Source organism: Atheta coriaria, unplaced genomic scaffold, assembly GCF_025399875.1.
Source record: "Atheta coriaria isolate IRGN ID8LTWV9N9 unplaced genomic scaffold, Caltech_Dcor_3.1 hic_scaffold_4_pilon, whole genome shotgun sequence".
NCBI lineage: Eukaryota > Metazoa > Arthropoda > Insecta > Coleoptera > Staphylinidae > Dalotia > Dalotia coriaria.
Genome location: NW_027045446.1, coordinates 10,046,778 through 10,055,221, shown reverse-complemented (window position 1 = coordinate 10,055,221; position 8,444 = coordinate 10,046,778). Strand labels below are relative to the sequence as shown.

The 8,444-nt window shown below is 39.0% G+C and overlaps 1 long non-coding RNA gene and 1 pseudogene across 6 annotated transcripts in view; one reads left to right on the top strand and one right to left on the bottom strand.

Moving 5' to 3' along the window:
- The window catches only part of LOC135791366 (uncharacterized), a 272,960-nt gene that overhangs the window by 127,290 nt on the left and 137,226 nt on the right, over positions 1-8,444 (bottom strand). The window lies entirely within an intron of this gene.
- Positions 205-8,005, top strand: LOC135791373 (myosin heavy chain 95F-like; annotated as a pseudogene).

Here is an 8,444-nt window from a genome sequence, read left to right as displayed (position 1 = left end):
AGTTTTATTCGTCGTGTGTTCATCTGTTTTACTTTACTAGGTACCTAGTAGGGACCGGCTTGATCGCAACCACAACGAATTGTGCGCTGAATCATCATCATCGCATCGCAGTGGTAAAAACTGGTCGCGCAAACTGAGGCGCGCTCGCGTCCGCTGACGAAGTTCCCGAATGCGATACCTGCGAGTTGTTATAAACTCAGGTGTTGTTTGACGAAGCTACGTGTCCCGTGCGGAACGTTCGCGCGCGCGGTTGTTCTCGTTGTGTGCGAGAGTGCCGGTCAATCGTGTTTATTCACATCGCGAAGAAGTAACCGCTGAGTGTGAGGTGCAGGTGCGTGTTTCGTTCATCGGAGCGACTAAAAAGGGACGCATCGGAGTCGTATCGCGGCGCTAAAAGGTAACCGAATTAATTCGCTCTATTTCCCAACGCTATCGCTGCTTTATGCGATTAGGTACCATGCGAAACGAATATATGAAAACCGTGCGGCGGATCGACCTTTTGCTTTCCTATCTTTCCTATACTTTGACATTTAGCACACAAAAAAAAAGACCGGCATTTGCACCGCGTTGTTTTCAACCAACTCTTCGTACATTTGTGTTGTGGTACGGTCAATAAAGCGTAGATCCTCTTCACTTCCGGAGAGGCTATTGTCATCATCTGTACCATGAACTGCCCCTAATTTCCGGGCAGACATTTAAATTGTCAGAATTTTTTTTTTCTACGAAAAAAAAAACATTTATATATGGTGTTATCGATAGATATCGATGAAAGTAATTAATAATAATACAGCACCTAATAAATTTAATGGATTTTGTGTTATCAATTCAATATGAATCGATAATGTACTAAAACGTTCGCTGAATCGCTGGAACACTCCAGCAAAACATCGAAATATCATATAAATGTCGAAAAATCAAGCGCTTCAGATTCTTATCTCTTATCACAGTCACTTGCGCCACATAATGAATGAAAAAAAAACGGTGTCAATGTTGAAATGTTCCACGTTAATGAAATTCTTAATATAATTGTTGTATTTTAGGAAAGTGCGAAATGAAAGCTTCTCTAATTGTTGTACTTATTGTTATTTATTATTGTGCTGTGCAAGCATAACAAAGCATATTAAAACAAAAAGTACACCACAATAAAAAAACAAGCGGTACTTGCACAAAGTGCTTAGAAAGCGCTCAAAAAATGTATAGTTGTAGGTAATGACCATGAAACTCACGAAGGCAACTCTAATTATTCACACCAAGAGAGCTAAATCTGCTTAAAACATCAAAGTTTACTCAACTGGGGAACAAAATAGTCAATTATTTATAGTTTATATTCAAATAAAAGCTTTGCGATGAACTGCAAAGAGCGATTGCAATGGCATTACGGCAACTCGCGTTTACATTCGGCCTTTTTCTTCTTCGTAGTTCACTGATCCCGCATGCTTTGAAGATGCTCTTCGTTCAGATCCGTACTGTACTGTAAAGGCGCGTACAGAGCGCGGTCTGTGTGCATGTCGCCTATATTTCAATCCGTAATGGTTGTGCCACTTAAATCGCACGTTATGCTATGAAAAACTAGATTCATCTAACTGCCAGTCAGACTACAGTAGTAGATTTTCTGCTGAATTGAAAGAAAAGCTGCGGCGTGTCGATTGTTTCTTTACTTTCTTGCGCGGATGGCTATTGTTGGATGGTACTCTGCGGTTCTGCACTAAAAGTTCAGCCACATAATTGGTGCATGCAATGATTTAAGCAAATTGTGTTTAACCGAGCATACACACGCTGAGATTTCGTATCTCGCGTTGAGTTACACTCATGATGGTAACATAATACAATTGTCAAGTTTCACCCGCGAATCAAGTCGACATTGTGCACGGGAACGCGACAATTATTCTCCTAGACCTTGTCTACTTATTTAATGCGATGATTATTGGTGTTCAAGGTTGGCTTTTCATTTTTCGCGTGTGCATAACTCACATCAACATACTACATGTTTATAATTTCAAAAAAACTAAAAATTTAATTTTTTTTTTAATCAAAATTAAGTATTTTAATCGATTTCCTCTGATAATACGTAATTATTTGATCGGTAATTGATCAGTTTCCACTTAAAATGCCACGCTGGTGCTGTTTTCGAAAGGTTCAGATGACATTCAGTAGATAACAGCGACAAAATTGCCTCCTACGCGATAACAAATGACTAAACACACGTAGAAATGTTACTAACTAATCATAAAACTTTAAATATACACGTCTATTTTAAGTGCGTCTAAAAACGTCGAACTCTTCAGAGTAATTTTACCTGCGCGCACACAATCGGCTGCCATGCGCCGTAATCGCCAATTACGGACGTCGCTAATCACGCGGCGACACATCCACGCAACATATTCTTGATGATTAACTGTACATTCAACTGATTCAATTGCGGCAGCTGCCGCTTGCAACGGAGCGCGATTGCGTACCAACTTGAAAAACGGATTCATCTCTTTGTGCGGAACGCATGCTGTCGTTGTGTAGTCAAATGTCTGCTGTTCTAATAATGCGAATATTTTCTTTTTCTGCTTTCATAATTATCGACATGTGATGCCTTACAAGTGCCTAGCACATGCATAGTCAAACATGGACTACTTTTGAATATTTCGAGTGCATTTCATAATGTTTACAGAAAACAATGAAATCATTGTATTAATAATCTTAAAGTAGAGTAAATTCTCGCATCCCAACGTGTATAATTTAGTTTCCTGCCATATTGCAATGAAATGCTTTGAAAAGTGAACGTGGAATTTAATCTCGTTTGATTTGCTAACACCGAGAGTAAACAATTGTTCTTTTTCATTGGCGGTTCCCATACGCTCGGTAGCTGTGTGGTAATATAGGTAACAATATCAGTGTTTCACATTGCAGGCCAGCATGGATTCCGTGTGGGTCCGAGACCCCGACGAGGGTTTCATTTTGGGCAATGTGGCCGAATGGTTCGCCGATGGGGCCGAGGTTGTACCGCAGGATCGGAAAAATAAAAAACGCGTTGCCGGTTTTGATGACATCTATCAAGCTGGGGACCATTCTAAGCAATATGAAGATAATTGTAAGTCGAATTAGGTTAAAAGCTTTTCTATCTATTTTTTACTGTCCATTTTATTCGCAGGCGAAATGATGTTCCTTAATGAAGCGTCCTTGCTTAATAATATTAAAAGTGTTATTACAGCAATAAGATCTACGTTAGTATTTATCAATTATTCACATTTTGAAAATGAATTGATGTGATTTTTGCCTGCAGACTTTTGTAGCCAACATTTTAATAGCCGTGAATCCGTACAAAGAGATTGCTGAATTGTATACATCTAAGACAATCAAAAATTATCAGGGCAAATCACTGGGAGAAATGCCGCCGCATGTATTCGCCATTGCTGACAAAGCATTGCGTGACATGCGCGTGATCAAAAGTCACAGTCGATCATTGTTTCCGGGAATCGGGAGCTGGTAAAACTGAGTCGACTAAACACCTGCTGCGTTATTTGTGTGAAAGTTGGGGATCTAAGGCCGGGCCAATTGAACAAAAAATCCTGGATGCTAATCCAGTGTTAGAAGCGTTTGGTAACGCCAAAACTACGCGTAACAACAACAGTTCCCGTTTTGGTAAATTCATCGAGGTGCATTTTGATAAGAACTTCCAAGTTGTCGGAGGGCATATTTCGCACTATTTGCTGGAGAAGAGCAGAATTTGTAGTCCTGGTGCCGAGGAGCGTAGTTACCATGTTTTCTATCGATTGATGGCGGGTGCTCCTGAATCTCTGCGTCAGTCTTTAAATCTTACCCAACCGGATGACTTTAATGTAAGTTAATGCAACTTAAAACCAAACATTCTATTATTTTAATGATTTTAACTTTTATTGTAGTATCTACGAAATGGTTGCACACAATATTTTTCAAATTCGGCAACTGAGAAGAAACTAGCTGCAAATCAAAAGAGTAAATTGCACTCCACTAAAGGATGCCTCAATGACACCCTTTTGAATGATTACGAAGACTTCCAAAGCCTTCACGATGCTTTAGGTCGTATTGATTAACAGATGAAGAGCGTATCCAAATCTACGCGAATGTCGCAGCTGTCCTGCATTTGGGTAACATAGAATTCGAAGATGACCCTGAAGACACCCGAGGTGGGTGCAGCATTACTGCCAACAGCGAAAAATCGTTACACACGGCGTCGAAACTTCTGGGAATCGATTCTAGCGAACTAAAGCAAGCGCTTGTGTCAAGGGTGATGCAAAGTGCTCGTGGTGGTTTCAAAGGCACTGTCATCATGTAAGACAATTCAAATTTAAAGAAAATAAATTTCTAATTGTTTTTCTTTATTTCTTTACAGGGTGCCACTAAAAATTCACGAAGCACGTAGTGCAAGAGACGCACTGGCTAAAGCATTGTACAGCAAACTTTTCGACTATATTGTTTTGCGTATCAACAAAAGTATTCCGTTCCAAGCATCCAGCTACTACGTCGGCGTGTTGGACATTGCTGGATTCGGTACGTCGCACGCGTTAGCACGCAAATTATATTAATTAAATTATAGTAGAAGCGTAGTGTAGTAGGAAGAACATGCAACTAATGTATTCGACGCTTTCTGCTTCAGAATTCTTTACGGTGAACAGCTTCGAGCAGTTTTGCATTAATTACTGCAATGAGAAGCTTCAAGAGTTTTTCAATGAGACCATCTTAAAGTTTGAGCAGCAGTTATACAAAAGAGAGGGTTTGAATGTGCCTGAAATTAAGTTCGTTGACAACCAAGACTGCATTGATATCATTGAAACTAAAAATAAGGGTATCTTCAATCTTTTGGATGAGGAATCCAAGCTGCCGAAGCCAGTTTTCACGCATTTTACTTCCGAGGTTCATGCGCAGTGGCCTAATCATTTCCGGTTGGCCTTGCCACGGTCTTCCCGATTGAAAGCCCACAGGAATATTAGAGATGATGAAGGATTTGTGATCAGGCATTTTGCTGGAGCTGTCTGTTACCAGACAGTGAGTAGTCTTAGTTTAGTTTATTGTTACTTAAGTTTTACTTTAAAATATTACTTTGTAGAATCATTTCATTGATAAAACAATGATGCTTTGCACGCTTCACTTGAAGGCATCGTACAAGAAAGTTCCAACAAGTTTATTAAATCACTGTTTGCCAATGCTGAATCACAGAAAGGAAAACTGAGCTTCATTAGTGTAGGCAGCAAGTTTAAAACACAACTTGCTGAATTAATGGAAAAGCTAAGAAACAATGTAAGTTGTTTAAAGTACAAAATATTTAAATTATCTAATTGTATATTGATGCTTTAGGGCACCAATTTTATTCGTTGCATCAAGCCAAATTCAAAAATGGTTGATCAACAGTTCGATGGACCGTTGAGTTTGATGCAGCTGAAATGTTCCGGCATGACGAGCGTTCTGCAGCTGATGGAACATGGTTACCCAAGTAGAACGCCTTTTAATGAATTGTACTCCATGTACGAAAGCTTTTTACCAAAAGAATTGAAAGCACTTCCACCAAAAACATTCTGCGAGGTAAGTTAACCACCTGTTTGCACGTTACTAGACATTGACCTTGTTTAATAATAATAATTTCACGTGTTATTTTAATGTTTCTGAAGTTTAACACTTTCTTTTCTTGTTCAAACACTTTAATTTGTTATTATTGTTATTTTAGGCAATGTTGCACAGTTTAAATCTACACGAGAAAGACTACAAGTTTGGTGTCACACGCGTGTTCTTCCGGCCTGGAAAGTTTTCAGAGTTTGATAAAATAATGCGTAGTGATCCAGAAAATTTGAAATCCATCATTGCTAAAGTGAAGAAGTGGCTCGTCAGATCACGCTGGATCAAATCACAATTTGCCGCGCTCACGGTCATTAAACGTAATATAAACAAATCTTTTATATCCCATAAAGTGTAAAAATGTTTGTTGTTTCCAGTGAAGAACAAAATTTTGTATAGACGACATGCATTGGTAACTATTCAGAAAACTGTGCGTGGCTACTTGGTAAAGAAGAAACACCAGCCAAGGATCAAAGCGTTGCGTAACATGAGAGGCCTGGATGCTCGTGTAAAACAACTTGAGTCAATCACCGCACAATTGAAAAACAAGGAAAGCAGTGTACAAGAGATCAGCGCTTTGAAGGTTGAGATTAAGACAAATATGGAGAAAATGCGAAAGGATCCTAATTCAGCTGCTTATGCTGATACAATGTACGCCCAATTGATTGCCAAAGTCAACAAACAAATGGCATCCTTGGAGAAGAAGGTGCAAGAGCAAAAGAACGCTGAAGAACAAGAACGTTTACGCAAGATTCAAGCAGAGATTGAACGCGAGAAGAAACGCAAAGAAGAAGAACAGCGTAAACAACGCGAGGAAGAAGAAAACCGCAAGAAGAAACAGGAAATGGAAGCAAAGCGAAAGAAGGAAGAAGATGAACGTCGTAAACAAGTAAATACAGTTTATTATTATCATAATTTGCATAATATTTTATTGTTTATTAATATTATATAGGAAGACCTTGACCGAAAGGCTGCCATGGTTTTACAAGCCCAGCAGGAATCAGAAGATCGTCAATATCAGGAGCAACTTGAACAAGAACGTCAAGATCACGAATTGGCGCTGCGATTGGCCCAAGAGAACAACGAGAACTTGGAAGATAGTCCTCCATTGTCACGCAAGTACGCAGCTACATTAATTGCAGATTATTTTCGTATAAGTCAGGTTCAAAACCACTGCTTACAAAATAGGACAATAATTATTCGAGACAGTTTAAAAAGATTCAAATTTAAATGATTGCGATATGTCCTCACGTGTTTTGTGGCGTTTTTTATTCATATCTACGAATGCAAATGATGTACATAGCTGTATAAAACAAACTGGTGGCAGTGTTTGTTTCTCAATGTTATGTTTCTTATTATCCAAACAGCGGCAGCGTGGATCCAAACCGGAATATACATAAGCTCGTCAGGTATTGTGTGGCAACGCGATATTATTTACATGTTGTAACATTAACAACGAATTGCTAACAACTGTTACCAAAATCAAACACGCGCCTAGCACCTAAAACCACTAATCTTTACGCACTATGAGAGAAAAGAAAGCATGATCACAGCACGCAATACACAAATGAATCCTTTTTTTCCTTTTTTTTTTTAATTAATTTATTACATTTTTATTTTAATTTTTGTTTCTGTCTGGTTGATATAGATGTGAGGCTGTGAGAAATCAACAAAACCAATTGAGCAAGTCCAAGTACGACTTATCCCGTTGGAAATATTCGGAATTACGTGACGCTATCAACACTTCCTGTGATATTGAACTTTTGGAGGTACAATTATTCAAGTCTTTACTAAAACAACAATTTATTTGTTTGGGTGCATGTTTTAGGCATGCAGGCACGAATTCCATCGCCGTTTGAAAGTGTACCATGCATGGAAAGCAAAGAAGAACAAGAAGTCCATCATGGACGAAAACGATCGTGCCCCACGATCAGTCCTAGAAGCCGCCGAGAAAATGCCGCGTGGACCAACGAAAACGATTGCAAATGAGAATGGCCAGCGCTATTTTAAAATCCCATTCACTCGCCCAGCTACAATTCAAGCTGATGCCCAGCAGGAAGGTAAGAAAGGCTGGTGGTACGCCCATTTTGATGGAGAATTTGTCGCTAGACAAATGGAGCTACATGCAGAAAAGGCGGCTGTACTGCTGGTTGCCGGAAAGGACGATATGCAAATGTGTGAATTATCCTTAACTGAAACTGGGCTGACAAGACGAAGAGGTGCGGAGATTTTGGAGAACGAGTTTAACAGAGAATGGATTAAACACGGTGGTGAAAACTACATTCGTCCTGCTGACAGGAAACAATAAATAAGAAAATATTACAGATTATATTGAGGCAATTTATATAGCAGCGCTATATATTTATTTTCATAACTTATATTATTGCATTACTTAAGGGGGCTATATTAATAAAGTTAGTTGTTGAAATATTGATTTTATTGAGTTTTGACGTAAAGTTTCGATAAAAACGTTGTGGTTTTAAAATAATAATCAAATAATGTAAGGAGAAGGTGAATATTAATACACATCAATCAAAGGAATCCCTTTGACCTCCAAAAGTTATCGTTGTTGAATGATATCATATTAATAAAACCTTTGAACATCAATTCAAATGTTCGGCGGCGAAACCTACCGCGGCGAAACGTCTCGCGGTGAACTGTCGTGTGCCAGCATTTGTTTCACTGTTGTGATGTTTGTCGGTGTTCGTCGGAGTTGTGTCATTTTGTAAACCGTCGCGAGTTGTCAAGTTCCGATTAAGTTTGAAAATTTACTATCATTTCTTCATTCGAATGCTCGAAAAATGTATCTCACGTCGTTGGTAAAGAGTCCAGCATTAATAACGCGTATTTCTGGCCTGTCGATTCGA